Consider the following 17,776-nt stretch of genomic DNA (forward strand, 5'->3'; position numbering starts at 1 on the left):
ATTGGGAGATCATGAGCACAACAAACATGTCTAGGGACCGTTTTTCTCGGGTAGTAATAACATGCACTCTCAACAAACAAGAAAGTGTTTCTTAGGTTTTGAAAAGCTTTATTGAACATTTATATAACACCTTCACATATATGAGTCAAACATTTTACAGTTGAAATAATGTTACAAGTAATGAGGCGAGGAAAGCCAGAATTATCTTTTTTTAGGAAATACCTCAAAATCGAAATGTGAAGAGGAGTCATAGATAAAATATGTAACAACATTGGTGTTAACATAATTACCTCATTTTAATTGAATCCTGTCTCCCCCTCCTGGATAAAAGCATTGGTTTCCATCTCAAGATCAGCATTTCAAATTTTTTAACAATTTTCTCAAAATTAATTGTTATGGCTTCTTTAATGGATTTGGTAAATCCCAATCGAAAATATGTATCTTGGTCATTTTCCAAGACAAACTATAATAGTTAAATAACTGTTTATACAATGCCTATTGAGGGCTAATATTTCTTATTTTTCCAAGTTCAATTTATAGCCCGACAAATCTGAACAATTAAGTGCTTCTTTTAAGGATTCGGGTATAAAAACATCAAGATAAGAATTTTGGAGAAGAATATCCTCTGCATTCAGAGAAAGTTTGAATTGATTATCACCATCTCCATGCCCAGAGATTTGTACCTTTTGTCCAATTATATGCCTAAAGGGTAATAATAAAGAGAAAAGGAGATAAAGGGCATTGTTGTCTCACTCCGCTTCATAAAGGAAAATAGCCAGATAAAATACTATTTGCAAAAATTGCAGCTTTGGGGGAAGTATATAGTAATCGTAAAAGATCTAACATCTTAGGCACAAAAGTCAAATAATGTCAACTTTTAGTAAATAAATTGTAACCTATTCTACCTTACGCTTTCTCAGCATCCTGTGCAATTGCAGCTTGAGAATATGACAGTTCTGAAGCCTTAGTTAAAATGTTGAAAAAAGTTCTAGTATTATCAGAAGATAAACAACCTTTTACAAATCCAGACTGTTCTGTCCCAATAAATGGAATGCTAAAATAGGATCAAAACACAATGCTGATTTTTTTTTTCAAAATGGTTAATGAAACATTTAGTCCATATTTTACTTAATTTGCTTTCTTTCTTCATTTTAGAAATGAAGATACAGATCATAGCCTCCTGAAAAATGTCCTGAGCAGATTTCAAGCTTCCAAAAACTTCAATAATTCCAGGATTTTAGGGAATTCTATCTTTGAAAGTGTGAAATGAAATTCTACTGTGATACCACCAGGTTCCATAGCTTTCATTCTTTTAGGAGATACATGTATTTATTTACTTCTTCAACTGAGATGTCTTTTTCTAGGGAGGAAAAATCTACTTCGGGTATCTGGGGTTTGTTAATAAAGTGTAGGTAATTAGTAATATTAGTTTTGAATTAGGTGTGTTCTGGAGTATATACGTCTATATATTAATAAAAAGACATATTTATCCTTATATAGAGATAAATCCTTCTTTTCTATTATAGATTTAACTTTAGTTTTCTCTTTTATAACTTTCAAATAATTCACCAGCAGCTTCCTCAATTTATTGTGTTCTCCATAATGCCAAGTATTTCCTTTTAACAAATAGTAGAGGCACTTTCAATAGAGATTTTATTATAGCCTAATTTAGCTCTGCTTCATTCATTCATCGAAGCCTTAGATTTTGAGCTATAATATAAAATATTTGGGTTTTTAATACTGTTCAAAAGTGCATAGGATTCTTTTTCTGCCTTCTTTCTTTTACTAGATACATATTCAATGTGTTATCCTCTCCGTCCTCGGGATCAGCGTGTTGTTAAATAGAGCCACCTCCGGATCTAATCAAACCCAGAATGCTGTAAAAGCCTTGGGTTAAGGAAGGATCAAGCGAGGGCAGAGAAAAAGGCGGGGAAGGAAAGGGACAGCAGGGAGGGAGATCTGTAAAAGAAACTAAAGCAACAATAATGTAGAAGATACAACTCTTCAACAACATCAGAGCCCTGGAAGGATGCGAGTGGTGCTACTTCCCCACATGTAATGTTTATGCAGGGAAATATGGAAGAGTCTTGAGTGGCATCTTTAGAAGCCCTGTTTTCATCGCATCAGGCACTCACAATGATAATAATAAACGGGTTACGTCACCCAGTAGAAGTAATAGAAGTACAGTACCTGTGTAATCCAATAGTAAGTGTCCCGTGGCAATGAATACTGTAATTCGTACCCCAAGAACTATTCACTGTTGTTTCCACAGGGCTTGCTGATCAATGCAGTGATATGTACAAATATAAAAGGGTCCTCTGCATGAGCCGCAAGGCGCAGGCTCTGCCAACAGAGGACCGGCTAACCAAGCCTGGCAAGAATAAACGTCTTGTTGACGAGATTTTGTCCTCCACACGAGCCGTGGCAAATAGGCTCACCAACGGAGGGCAAAAGTGGCAATTAGAATCTTATGTGGAGAATGACTCCACCCGAACCGCAATTCGCCCTCCGCACGAGCCGGGGAAAGAAGGCTCACCAACGGAGGGCAATACAATACTTGTGCATCAGGCTCCTCTTGTTACGAGTAGTCTTGATTCCACCGCATGAGCCGTAGCACTTGGCTCATCAACAGAGGAATTCACGAGGTTCCACAAATACCGGCAGAACAGCCAGTTCTGTAATCTCCGGGTCTGTTCTTATCAAAGATCAAAGCTTTTTCTTATTACAGGAGCGGGCAAGAAGCTCACCAGGAACTCTACGAGCATGGAAGCCAGGTCGAAGAAACACACACAATATCCGACAAGAGGAACAGGAAGTTTCCTCCTATATAGAACCGCCCATTGCTGGCGCTATGTATAAGAACAACAGGAGGGAACCCATAGACCACGTTGGGATGGGTGTGTCGTGTAAACAAAAACAATTCCCAACAGGTATCATGTAAGGGCAATTTAAACAATGCATGCAGTTTGCATTACAAAAATAAGGAACCAGGAGTCACTAGAATTTTTTGAAAAAAGGCGGTATTATTCACCAATAGAAACAGGGAAAGGTCTTTCACATGGCAATACAGTTAAACAGCACTGTACAGAACAGATCATGTGACAACCCAGTGGCACTTGGTGCGTGGTGATATATACAGTTGGTGATTGTGAAGGTGCAAGTGCTAAAGTGAACAGCGTGATCGGCGCATAAACACAAGTTGTACATCAATAATGGCTCCACAAGATCAAGTTGTAATCACTTAAAACAAGATTGCATACATTTAAACAGGAGCACAAAACGTAATATGCGTCATATAGTTATGCTGTAGAGTCGACGGCGTTTCGATCCCCGTTAGTCGGGATCGTCATCAGGACAGGGTTGTCGATGGAGTCAGTGCTGTGGGGGAGAGAAGGGCAAATTGAGAAAAAGACCGGGGACGGAAGCGCGGGGAGGGGGGAAGGGTGAAAGGGGTGTCCATGGATGATGAGCGATCAGTGTTAGTGAGGCATGAGTTAGGACTAGTGCAGTGAGTAACTGGGTATGGATGTGACGTGATTGGAGGGAGCGCGGAATGGAGAATAGGGGGTGACTAGGGTGTGTGCCAATAACAAGAAGCTTCTAATGTGGCATAATTTACTGTTAGAGCATTGGGAGATAACCAATGGCAAATGAGACACTGTGATGGAATGAGCCGTGAGTGGCTGAGTGGCTGGTGCAAGACAGGCACTGAGTCGTGAGGGGGTAGGGTGAAGATATTAATAAAGGCAGGCGGCGGTGAAGGAGCGCGGGGAGAATTTGGTAACTTACAGTGACACCCAAGCGGGGACGCGTGGGTGGATGAGGTCCATGCGGTCGCTCAAGAATCGATGGCTGCAGGGAGGCAATGGGGAGAGATAAGAGCGGGGTTTTAGTTTAGGGCGCCGGGCGGAAGAAAGGAAGCGTCTCAGGTTCAGTTGTGTTACCTGATCGTGGATTGAATCTGATCAGCGGGCAGGACGTGCGGCGCCTATGAGAAAGGAAAAGTAGCGGGGGTAAGAGAAAGCCAGTAGCGTGAGAGACCATTAAATAGCATGGTAAGGAGATCGCATGGGGTGTGCGTGTTCTGGGCGTACCTGTATGAATCAGGGCGGCGGAAGGCGATTAGGGCTCTTCTGGTTGTGGACTGCTAGCAGTTAATGCTGGAGCTAAGTGGGCAGCTTCCATGTCTCAATCTAAATCAAGAAGCCGAAGGCCGGGGCGGGGTCGAATCGGCAGGGGAGGCGGGGTTGGGGGCGTGTCACGGTGTTACCGAGGTAACACTGGCAAACAGGAAGTGGCGCGGTAGAAGAAAAGGATTAGGGCGTGTCAAATTGTTGTCAAGGCAACAATGACAAACAGGAAGCAACGGGTATAGTACAGGGGAGGGCTTAACAGCAGGACGGAGCCTGTTTGCTGGGGCAGCCAATGGGGTCAGTGATTGGAATAGGGGTGACACTTGGTGTGGAATGCATAGCAAAAGGGTTACACAAATTGTAATTGTTGGTTAACCGAGGCAATATAAAGGCAATATACACTTCAAATTTCACATTATTTGCAATGTCAATAAATGTATCTTTTGAGTACCCTGATTAGGCAAAGACGGGGTCGGTCAATTATAAGTACGAGGTAAGGTGTATTCACAAGAGGTTGGTGCCCAGTTGGGTACTAGGTCTGAAACCAGTGGGTTATTTAACATCAAAGTATATTGGTGGGAGGGGGTAATATTTGCACAGCAATGGAGGTTACATGTAAATGAAGTCCAGCTGGGCATATGGTCTGAAACCGGAGGGTTATGTACATAGACATATACAAGTGGGCGGTCAAAGGGAGTAGACTTTAAACAGTAATGGTGTTAGTCCATTCATCAAGAGTGTTCAACCCATGGTTGACCGAGTCAACCCGTGAGATCCATTTGCATTCAGCCCTATTTAGTAGAGTGGCCATGTTCCCCCCTCTGATAGGTAGTGTGGGTTTTTCAATGACCATCCATCTAAGATCTGTGTCAGCATGTGATTTTTCCAGAAAATGCGTGACCAAAGGAGCAGTCAGTACTTTGCAGTTAATTCTGCTCTTGTGTTGAATTATCCGTTGTTTGACCATTTGGGTGGTTTGGCCAATATAGATTAGGTCACACGGACAACGGATGGCATAGATGACATTTTGCGTTTTACAGTTCGAGTGGTGGGATAGTTGATGGATGTGTCCATTGTAGATGAATTCTTTGGTGTTAGTTGTCAGCTCACAGACACTGCAAGATTGGCATTTAAAATGTCCGATCACTGGGTTCAAGCCCCAAGCGGCTGTGATAGTGTGCTTTTCCGTTATTGGGGTTGGCCAGGTAATCGCATGTACCAGATGGTTGGCGATGTTGTTACCTCTTTGATATGAAAATAGAGGTGGTGCGTGAAATTGTTCATCAAAGCGTAAAATAGGCCAATTTTTCTTGATTATTTTGGCAATTTTGTTGCTGTCAGGGCTGAAGACGGAGACAAAGGGGATTCTGGTCATTGGTTTTTTGTTGTTATTAGGCATCAGTAGATCCTCGCGGTGATTGTACCAAGCCCGTTTCTTTGCTTTCGTGACCAAGCGCCGTGGGTAGCCTCTGTTGGTGAGTTTAGTGACCAAAATGTCTGCCTCCCTGAAATAGTCTTTACGCCATTTACAATTGCGGCGGATTCGCAAGAACTGGCCAAAGGGAAGTCCATCGTGTAGGCCTCTTGGGTGGTTGCTTGAATAATGTAACAGGGTGTTACGTTCCGTCGGTTTGCGGAAAAGGGATGTTCCAAGGGCACCTTCTTCTGCATGGATAGTGACATCAAGGAACGGTAAGTCATTGGATTTAGACTCACTAGTGAATTTAAGGTGTTCTTGTGCGGTATTGCGCCAATCAATAAAGGGTTGGAGGGTGTCAGCTGTTCCGTTCCAGATCAATAAAATGTCATCTATGTATCGGCACCACAGATTGATTTGGGGCCGATATGGGTTGATGGGGTTTAGGATCAGCGATTTTTCCATGTCATGTACAAATAGGATCGCAAAGTTAGGGGCGAAACAAGCGCCCATGGATACTCCCTTGATTTGTAAGTAGTACATATTTTTGTACATGAAATAGTTGTTTTGCAGGGCCACACGTAGAAGGTCCATGATAAAATCAGTGGCGATCTTGGTGGGTTGAGGTCTGGAGAGTAAGAGGTTTTTAATTACTTCGAGACCCTCGCGATGGGGGATATTGGTATAAAGGGACTCGATGTCCAAGCTCACCATTAGTTGGGTGTCCAGGTCAAAGGTCTGGTCTTCTATAGTATTAATCGGGTCCATCGTATCGCGTATGTAGGTATCGGTGGCAGGTACAAATTCTTTGATGATAGAGTCCAGATATTTACCCAGGGGTTCCAGTATGGAGCCACATCCTGACACGATAGGGCGTCCAGGTGGGTTCCTTGCGTCCTTGTGTATTTTGGGGAGGACGTATAGGACAGGTGTTCTGGGATCGGATTGTTCAAATACTCAAATTCCTTCTTGGTTATGATATTGTTGTCTCTAGCTGCTGTTGTGATTGAAAGAATCTTTTGTTTGATGTCCATCAAGGGGTCTTTTGAGAGAGTGCGATAATGTTCGGTATTGGTGAGTTGACGTTCAACCTCTTTATCGTATTGTATGTTGTTTAAAACGACAATTCCCCCACCCTTGTCAGCGGGTTTGATGACAATTTCGGAGTTATTTTGAAGGGAGTTGAGAGCTTCCTTTTCAATTAAGGGACGATTGTAAGGGATGAAACGTGGTATGGCTTTAAGGTCCACTACTTCCTTCATGACTAGCCGTTCAAAAGCCAGTATTTCAGGTGTCATTTGATTTGAGGGGGGATTGAAAGTGGAAGGCAGCCGGAATTGAGAGATTTGATCCATTCTGGAATCTGGTTTATCAGCAAAAAAGTATTTCAACCGAATTCTTCTGAAGAATTTAAGATGGTTAGATTGTAGCTCCAGGAAGTTAGTTCTGACGGTCGGTACGAATGAGAGACCTCGAGATAGAAGTCTAGTTTCCTCTGGAGTCAGAATGTGGTCAGACAAATTGAAGATGGGGATGGTCATACCAGTGGTGGTTACATCCCGATCGTCAGTTACTGTGGTGGGCCCCATTGGTAGTAGCGGTTGCGGGTTTGGCGGTTGCCTGGGACCTGAGGTTGATACTGTTTGGCCCTGGTTTGGCGATTCTGTGGTGGTGGTTGTTGGCCGCGTCCTCGGCCTCGTCCTAAAAAAACAGGTGGTAGAAGGGGCTGGGGTCCAGAAGAAGGGGCGTCTGTGTCGTCCGCAGAACTGTTGGAAGAGACAGAGAACGTGACATGTTGGTTATTTCTGAATCGTCCCCAATTGCGTGTTCTGGGAGGGTTCTGTTGAGTGTTGTAGAATTCCTCGTTGAGATAGGGGTATGTGTTCTCCACTTTATAATTTTTTATGTCTTTTTCTATTTTATTGACCTTTTTATTGACTTCAAAGGAGTTAAAGGTGGCGATGGTGCTGTTGATTTTCTCTAGGAGGCTTTTGGCATCAGTGAGGGTAGTATCTGCCTGGATGAGTTTTTCTAGTTCATCAATTTCTTGCAGTTCCAATCGGCTGTGTTCTATGGCTGTATCTATCCCTAGGACCATCCAGTGGCGGGAGCAGGTGGTCGCCAGATGGCTGAAGCTGGTTCTGAATTTGGGGTCCTGTGTAAAGATAGCCGGGGTGTTACGAATTTGCAGCCCTAAGGGGATGACGCCTGAGCGTAGGTAATCCGTTAGCATTCGAGCATGCAGATCAGTCCTGATCTGTTTCTTCTTCAACTTTTCCAGTTTGTCCAGGAGGACACGGGAGGTGTTAGGGGCAGTAGACGTAGTCGCGGACTGTGGCGTTCCCGAAAGTAATGAGGGACCGGCCAGTCGTGACTGGATATATTCCTCCGAGTAAGTAAGGGACTCCTTGGACATCGTGTGTAGGCCGAAAGGTAGTACACAGATGAATACCTTTGTGGCTGAGGCACATTAAGTGAAGTACACTGTGGTACAACTCTCGCAGCTAAGCAGCTGCTCGTAATATGTATAAGAACAACAGGAGGGAACCCATAGACCACGTTGGGATGGGCATAGGCGCTAGGCATTCTGGGACATGTAGTTCTTTCACAAGTACGAGGAACCATTGTAGAAAGGGCGAATCCTGAGGCGCTCATCGGAAACGTAACACAATGATAAAGATTATTCTATTGACTTAAATGTATCCCTGTTGACACGAATAAAGGAATCCTGGGGATTATTAAACATGAAGAATTCATCGACAAATTATTGAAATTTGGTATTGAAAAACGAGTCTAATAATAGTGAGTTACTAAATCACTACCTTCTAGGATGAGCTTGAAATGGAAGTAAATAGAAGTCTGTCTTTGTCACTTCCAGAACAGTACAGAGTCAATGGGGAGCCGCATGGGATCACATGTTTGAACCTTACGGTACGACAGTAGTACCAAGGCAGACATTAGATCAAGTGTTCAGAGCCTGCGGTACTCAACGGAAGTACTAGAACTGTGAAATTGTAATATATTCTGATTGTCTGGCTCGGTACTACTGTCGTACCGCGAGGTTCAAAAAAGTGATCTCATTGGTCGGCTGCAACATGAAGAGAAAGAAGCTGCAGCCATTTTATGACTCGGGGACTCTGTCCTTATGCAATAAAAAACAAATAAAAATATGTAATAAAATGGCAAGGAAGCCAGACAAGGTGACACACAGGCCATTGTGTGGGGGGAAGGGTTGGCTGAAGGCAGTGCGTGGCGAGGAGTTGACCACTCCGGGAGCGGTGGTGTTGGGCAAAGGGCCTGTCAACACTGGCGAGACCTGGCAATCTGGTTGGCTGTGAGACATTGTTAATACGTCTGAAGGTAAATGAAGCCAACGGTGCTGTAAGACCATACGAATGGCAATAAAGAATTATACATGTATTTTTAAACTAACATAACATGTATAAAACTTGACTGATATCTCTCCGGCCAGAAAAACTGCCTTTCTTGGGCCTCTTTCTTTGTTGTGAAAAGACAACGAGAACATGGCAGATCGCCTAGCTTGAGATACTTTTAACAAGCATTGGAAATGCAATAGGTCTCGCATTAGAAAAGTTGGAGCTATTGGTCTTGTAAATCTAATAATTTTTTAAGTTATGTTTATGTTTTTATAGTAGCAAATGTATTAATTTTGTTATTGTAAATGCCAATATTTATAGAATTTGCAAATGTGACACCTATAGTATTATTTAACATCTTTTTGTGACATTTGTAATAAAGCTTGAAACATTGAGAGAACATATGTGAACAAGTGATGCTGTGTTGATGCTGAGTGATGCTGTAGTTGCGCTGAGTGATGCTGTGTTTGCGCTGAGTGATGCTGTTGTTGTGCTGAGTGATGCTGTGGTTGTGCTGAGTGATGCTGTGGTTGCGCTGAGTGATGCTGTGGTTGCGCTGAGTGATGCTGTTCTTGCGCTGAGTGATGCTGTGGTTACGCTGAGTGATGCTGTGGTTGCGCTGAGTGGTGCTGTGGTGGTGCTGAGTGATGCTGTGGTGGTGCTGAGTGATGCTGTGGTGGTGCTGAGTGGTGCTGTGGTGGTGCTGAGTGATGCAGTGGTGGTGGTGCTGAGTGGTGCTGTGGTGGTGCTGGGTGTTGCTATGTCCCTCCCAGATTCCGAATCCTGTAGCTGGGCCTGATGAGAAAGGTGAAATAAAGCCATGATTTGGTCTTATAAAAATCAAGTGTCCCCTGCCTGAATCGGGAGTGCTGTTTTTGGAAAACAAGGGTCTTGGAGAGGCCTGCAAGGCCTGTTTAAGAGCACTGGCCTGCTAGAAATCACCCTTACCGTTTTATTAAAATTATATGCAATGTTCCTTCAATAATTTGTAATGAAAGTTTTTTATTCCTAGCATATGGCCACCATTTTTAGGCAGCATGTTTTTTCCTCCTTTCTTTTTTTTGGCATAAGCTTTTAATAAGAAATAAAAAAATAACCATTGCATAGCCAAGGACTATTGTCTTGCTAAAGTTTTTTCTGAAAGTAAACACATTGTTGCCAGCTCATACCCCAATGTTTGAAATTCTACTAAATAGTACATAGTCTGCAGACAGCAGGGCTCATAAATACAGAGGGGCCAACCTCGTCCAATATTTCTGTGCAATGTTTTCTGCACTTAATATATACATTTAAGGCCCGTATTACGGAATGAGGGTTAAAGGGCTGGATGTGTACTGTATCCAATAAATACCCATACACCATATCGGTCTTTGCTGGAAACACTAAACAGCTCATATTTTGATTTTCTCTGTAAAATAGGGCATTACGTGTGGAATTAGGCTTTCCACACCAAATTCCACATTTATTGGAATTTATTACAAATGTCACTCTGATCATTTCAACAGCCTTGATCTACCGACATTTTAAAAGCCGAAATTTGCCAGGTGAAAATTAGTGATGTGGTTATAAGACACTTGCTGCAAATAGCCCCACTCACAGAGCACGCACTGGTTTGCCGCGGTGGGTTTTCTTGCGCATGCGGTCCTTGCGCTGCAGCTACAGTTTAAGCTCCCAAACACGCGCAGCATGCCCTGGATTTGTTTGACATGATATTATTCATGCAAAAGGTGTGGCGAAGGAACTAAAGTGCCGCCCACTAAGGGTATCAAGTGTCAAGAACAAACAAAGCAACAACATTCAAAAATACCCACAGCCCAGAGGACCGATGTGGAGCGAAAACTGCAGTAATAATTTGTGTAAACTCATGTCTGAATACGAGTTAAAGTTATTTTAAAACGTTCCGGTGAACAGTTCTTCAAGCAATTCGCCGTTAGAGTTGTGTATTTATTTATTTATTTTACAAAAAATGAGTCCCAACTTGCATGGGTTTTTGAACGTTAATAGTGAAATTCACAAAGGCAGATGAGTTTAATCTATCGGAAGCGATTTAACGTTGTGAATCTCACTCGATAATTTATGGTTTGAGTTTTAATATTTTCGTTTTGAAAGTCCTTTTGTTTTTCGTGGAAGACCCGGTACTAACATATATAACAAATACTTCAAATTGCCGTATTCATGAACTCTTTTATACTGTATTTATTTGCCTTTGGCTTTAGGCCACAACAATGAAAAATAAAGTAAACAAGTTAAACGAGAAAGGAGGAGAGAGGAGAGAAGAAGGGAGGGGAGGCAAAGTGGCTGGAAGAAGAGAGAGCATGAAGGGATCGACGGAAAGGGAAAAAAAGGGAAGATGGACGAGATTAAGAAGAGCCACAGATGGACTTTAGAACATGGCAGCGCTGGGAGGGGGGCTGGGCGCGAAGGAAGGAGAAATCTTGGCATTGCTGTGGGGAGGGGGGAGGAGAAATGTGGGGGAGGCGAAATGCGAGTCACGTTAGAGGGAGCAGAGCGGGAGGGGGTGGGCGGCAGCTTCGCTGCTCAGGGAGCAGTGAAGCAGAAAGTGAAAGCAAGCACCATAACCATATGGCTTCAAGCTAGCAGCAGGAAGCGCGTGCATGCTAATTCAAGCCATATGGCTACGGTGCTCGTGCTAGCAAAGCATATGCCGGCTTGGAAGCGGAAACAGTGCATGCCACGGGAAATGCGCGTGCTTGTGGTCACGTGATTTCACGTGAATTGTTAGAAATCCCCTTTTTGTTGAGAGCTTAGTTTAGCTCTTGGTTTCACCCCAATAGGACTCGCCTATTATATCCCTGCGGGATATTAATAGGCAAGCCCTAAAAAGGGTGATCTTCACCCCCCATTAAATGCTCATTGTCAATTTTCACTAAGGTTATTGTGTCTCAGGTAATAGAGGATATTTATTTGGAGGCGATGCAAAGTTCGATGCAAAAGATTTATTAGCCCAATCTATTAGGGAAGATTCCTACTATTTAATTTGCTTCCCTTAAGATTCTACTCTCTTGCTTTCAGGTATCTTGTTGTTTTGTATTTCATACATGAGACACTTAATCTAGATTTATGAACCATGGAGCTGAGTATGTCGCTTATAGGTAAACAACTGAACTTCAATGTACATCTGAGTGTTGTCTCAGCGACAGTAAATGAAGACTTCTCTAAATAATATTTCTGTGCTTTGAACCCATGGGATTTATGACCTGTTAACGAAATTGTCCTTTACACCGTTATAGTTTTTCATGTAACTTGAAAACAATAGTACATTTAAAAAAAAGTAAATTATAAAAAGTACATCCAAAGTGCAATAGCCTTCAAGAGTTGTGGACAAAAAGCTAATACAGCTCAATCAAGGTAGTTTTATTGTGGTGGGTATGCATTTTCACACATTATGCCTTTGGAGAAATAAAATAAGATACTGAGGACAATGTTGCAAAAGGGATTCATTTGACATGGGAACGCTTCAGGCTGCAGGTCAGTGATGGGCCTACCAGTGATGCATAAAGTTAACTACTTTCAACAACAAAAAATAGCGGTGAGAATCTTGCAAAAGGTACGTTTGGATGGGGAAAAAAACTAGCAAAATAAATTAAGATTATTTTTTAATGAAGATTATTTATATAGCGCTCTCTACCACAAGTGTGCCCCCATACTCAGCATCATAGGTAGAAACAGAAGAACAGGACCCAGCCAGCAACCCCATGCCCTAGAGACTAAAAAGGGACGTATTGAAATTCTTAAAATGTGCTTCCTCTGTCGATAATCTCAGATGGCCAGGCAGCTGGTTCCACTTACCTGCGATAAAAACAGTAAAGCAGTAGCCTCCTCCCCGCTGCTTTTTAAAGCGGGGTAATGTTAACAGCCCTGTCTAACTAGAGCGCAGCATTCTCCCTGGACTGTATACACGGATCCTCTCATTCCGATACGAAGGCCCCTTCCTGTGGAGGGCTTGGTGTGTCAAGGTTAGCGCATTCAACATTATAAGCCTCCACGCTGGAAGCCAATGAAGCTGCTCACGAAGAGGCGAAACAGACGAGCGCTTAGGTAGCTTGTACAACAAGCGGACCGCCATGTTTTGTACCACCAGTAAATGCTGGATTAAGTACTCTGGGATGCCCAGGTACAAAACATTGGTGTGGTCCAGTCGTGACAATATCAAAGCCCTAACCACTGTGACCTGAGCTTCCTGAGGAACCAGGTTCAGAAATCTTTTAAGCAGGCCTGGAACCCAAAGACAGGATTTTACCACCAAATAAAACCTGGGAGTTAAAGGAGAGATTTGATTAACATGTTTTTGTTTGAGATTGTTGCAACAAGAATCTCTAGCAAATACTTTTTCTTGGCTCAGGTGTGCGATAGTTACAAACTTCGCAACATAATGAAATTGTTAAGTTTGTCATCTTTGTCAACTATCTTCCACACAAAACAATTATGTCCACTGCTATTTTTGATAACTGTCTGTTGGATTTTACATGTTCAGCAGTGAGTGACTCGGTTTAGCAGTTATACATAATCCTTATATTGTTACACACATACATCGTTTATCCCATTAATGTTGCAGGCACCATCTCATTCCTTCCTGTGTAAACCAGTCATTCATTTACATGCTTCTTCACTGCTATTTAACACCACATTAATCAAACGACTACAAATGTTGTGAACCTCAGACCGAATATATTATTTTGAGTTCTGATAGACAAGCTCACACACACATATCATAGGTGAGACTTTTGTCTTACCCCCAATCAACAATCGAAGAAAGATACCTATTCAAAATGCTCGTCCCGATTTAAAATCTGTAAGTAATCTTTGCAACTTGCTCCTCTCAACCCGCTTCACAGTTCATTCCCACACTACGTTTTCTCCATCACTCCAATAAACTACAAACCAATCATTGCCCTCCTTTGGCAGCCAGCAGGGTCGTACTGGGACAGAAAATAGGCCCGATGCCACAATAAAAGTGGCCCCCATTCGCGAATCAGATAGCTAAAAACAAATGGCCCAAATTTGCTAATCAGGGCAATTTTTAACTTGTAAAGAAAGACACAATGTATGTGTTTTGCAAGGCATGGCAGACTGCAAGTATTTGCGCTTGATGCAGACAATGTTTCTGGTAATGACAGAGAAATCAGCTGTAAAAAAACGCCCTACCAGACCATCAACCGGCCCACAAAAAGACATAAAAACTGCCCACACATTGACCTGTCAGACCAGTCCTTCAGGGATCGCCAGTTTGCCCTATAAGCCAGCTCGACCCTGGCAACCAAGAATTTCTGTCCATGGAATGTCCTCAGCTGGTTGCTTCCACCGCCGATCCTCCATAGACAAACACACACACGCACACAACCCCGATATCCGGACCTTCTGTATTTCCAGAAAAGCTTGAAAACCCAGTTGTGTGACCAAGCTTTTGTGTTATCAGATTTTCCTGGTCCTATTGTCACACAGGTCTGAAAGTGCCTAGAGGCTCCGACACTTTTGATTCACTGATGAAGATCAGCAAGATCGAAACCGGTCTGCAGCTGCTTGTTTTTCCTTTCAGAGGCAAGGTGAACAGGCAATTTCGGCTGAAAAGTTCCTTTTGGAACAGAAAAAAGGCTGATTAGCACACCGTTGCTCCTGTCTGTAGTAGTAGAGTGAGCAAAAAACGATGGACTGGAATGTGATCTAAAAGAAATACCTCTGTCTGAGATTAAATGAGATTCCTACCCATCACTTTTTTATTTTTAAGAAATAAGTTGCACCTTAGCGTTGTCACCAAAAATGAATGGATAAATGATTGGGCAAGGCTGCATCATCTTTAGGACATCAGCTTGAGAAACCTTGCAGGGTTTCGTTGAAATCCTCAAAGAATCCCATAATTCATTGGTTTAGGCGTGGACACATTTTAACAAACAGCAGAATAACCTGATCTTTCTTTACAGCTTAGCTTGGGAGCAGAGACTGCAAATCATCTGAGCAGATCTGATTATCTATCAAATTCAAATTTCAAATCTTTATTTCGATCATGAAAGATCATAAAAGATATACACAAAATACAATAGTTGCTAAAATACATGTAAAACACAATAGGAGCAGTATACAAATATACTATATAGAGTACAGTTCTAAAAAATAGCTTATGCCAAATACAATGGAGGTATGAGAGGTATTCACAGTGTTGTGGTGTCCTTAATTATTCGTGCACGTGCCCGCCACATTGCAGTCAAAAATGTTGCCATAGCGAACACTGTTGGCGAAGATAGATCCGACTTTAGGACTCTATATGCCGGAGCGTATGTTCTGAAGCCCAAGTTTTTTAAATGAGGGACCAGCCAATGTCTCCTAATTCTCGTATAGGCTCCACAGAAAAGAACCACATGCAAGTCGCTCTCCGATTTGTATGCACAAGCCGGGCACGCCCCTGTCTATGATCCACCTGCCCAAGCCTTTGTAAAAGACCTTAGGGGGAGAGACCCATACCTCCATTGCAGGAAAATCTTCCTTGTGAACACCGGTGTCATGCCATCCAAAACAGATTCATGACTTAATGAGTCTTTGATTTTAATGAAGAGATCAGTTAGGGACCCTTCCCGGGTGGTATCCAGTGTTTTTTGGAGCATGTAGTTATAAAACAAAGTGGACAATGCTTTTCTGGAGATCCTTGTGCACGCACTTTCCGGATCCGACCATAAGTCAGGCACTTCAAGAGTCACACACATTCTCCTTATGTACTTTAGCCAAGGAATTTTAGTGGCATTAGGTAACATAAGAAATTCCTGGAGCTCCGCTCTGTAGTTGACAAGGTCCTGGCTACTCCACATGCGACGCCAGTAGGTCAGGGGTTTGAGGCCCAGTTCTTCCGAAATATGTCTCAGGTCCAGGTCTAGTCTTAATGGGAGAAGTGGAGTACTTGGGGGGAGGGCAACCAGCTGTCTGATGAATTTGTTTTCTATGGTTTGAATAGTGTGTGTCGAGGTGTGACCCCACAGCTCGCTTCCATAGATGATTCCCCCCGGGCCTGAGCTTTATAGATATGGATGGCAGGTGCCAACGGGCGAAGTGGGGATTTCCTAGCAATTCTCGTGATGCCTCCCGCCCTCTGCGCTAATTTCATGCTAGCTTTTGTTATGTGGGCCGACCATGTTAAATTCTGGTTTAGGGTTATCCCGAGATATTCTATTGTATGCACCCTTTCCAGACATGTTGTGCCCAGGTGGGGATTTGGGCGATTGTTGGCCTTAGGGTTAAGAATCATATATTTTGTCTTTGCAGGGTTGATTTCAAGCCCCCTTTCATTACAAAAGCCTAGGAAGCCGTCAAGGACCCTCTGTAGCCCCATAGGTGATTTGGACAGCAGCAGGGTGTCATTCGCAAACATGATTGCGGGCACCCTGCTGCCGTTCAGTTTTGGTGCATCGATATTGGTAATCCTCCTCAGATGTTCTATCACCCCGTTCACAAAGAGGCAAAACAGGGTCGGGGCTAGCACACAACCCTGCCGTACCCCTCTGCGAACGAGGAACCTATCGGTCAGCTTGCCACCTTTCCCGCATCTAACTCGTGCGTAATTATCTTTGTGGAGTCTGATTAGGGTTTCAAGGATATCTCCCGGGACGCCCAGCTCGGCCATTACCTCCCACAGTTTTGCCCTGGGAACCAAATTGAATGCAGCACGTAGGTCCACGAAGACCGCGTACAGAGTGCCGCCCTCGGTCAGTGCTGTCTTCCAATAAATAATGTTTAGTCTAAATATTTGATCGACTGTGGAGACTCCTCTTCTGAATCCTGCTTGAAGTGGACTAAGGGTGTCTGTCTCATCCAGCCAGGTCTGTAGCCTATTGAGTATTAGCCTGCCAAATAACTTCTGTGATACATCAATGAGACTTATTGGGCGATAGTTGGCTGGAAGCAGGGGAGATCCCTTTTTAAATATCGGGACCACCTCAGCCCCCAGCCAAGTATCAGGAAATTCCATCCCCTCAAGAACTGCATTGAATATCAACAGAAGGTAGGGCGCCCAGATGCCTGGTTCCTGTTTAAATAAATCTCCCGGCACCCCATCCAGCCCCGGTGCCTTACCAGAGGATAACCCTGCAATCGCCACCCTTACCTCTTTTTCAGTGAAAGGCTCTGGTGCCTGATTACTTTGCATAATTTGGGGTGAGGATTCCAACAGTTCAGCCTCTGGGGCGTATAAAGAGTGGTAGTGGTTTTGCCACACACTTGGGGCAATGTTTGGTTCGATTGCCGATGGGAGATTTTCAGAGCCATGATTAACTACACGCCAAAATTTGCGGGAGTCCCTGATTGCTAGTAGCTGAGAGAGGTTCTCCCAGTGTTGGAGATCCCACTCTACCTTGGCGTTTGCCACGAGTGTCTTGTACGCCCTCCTTCTAGCACAAATCTCCTCCCGCGATCCTCCCGCTTTAACTGTAAGCACAAGGTTGCGTTTGGCGTTTCGGCATGAAATGTTAAACCAGGTATCTTTGTATGTTCCCCTGGTCCTAGAGGGTCCACTACTGAACAGATCCGTCTCTAAAGTTTTAGTTAATTGTTCATGTAAACTCCGGAGGTGCTCTCTATTTTCCTGAGTACTCAATGGCGCCCACGAGGCGAATGCCTCTGCTAGAATCGGTGTGATCCTAGCGTAGAGGATAGCTAGCTTATCGTCTCTAGTGGACAGCTTCTCCCATCTTATTCTCTTTCTATTGTTTTGTAGGAGATGTCCTGCCCTGGGCCTATGTTCGTCCTGTACCCTGTCCTCAATACGAGGGATGACATATTCCAGTTCCAGAGCGTTATGGTCGCTGTCTCCTCTGGGTATCACTCTAAAGTCTATAACCCGTTTCCAA

At 43.5% G+C, this 17,776-nt stretch overlaps 1 protein-coding gene across 1 annotated transcript in view; it reads left to right on the forward strand.

Annotated features, from left to right (window-relative positions):
- Positions 1 to 17,776, forward strand: part of NQO1 (NAD(P)H quinone dehydrogenase 1) — a 221,302-nt gene that overhangs the window by 151,297 nt on the left and 52,229 nt on the right. The window lies entirely within an intron of this gene.

This window comes from Lissotriton vulgaris, chromosome 12, assembly GCF_964263255.1.
Source record: "Lissotriton vulgaris chromosome 12, aLisVul1.2, whole genome shotgun sequence".
Taxonomy (NCBI): domain Eukaryota; kingdom Metazoa; phylum Chordata; class Amphibia; order Caudata; family Salamandridae; genus Lissotriton; species Lissotriton vulgaris.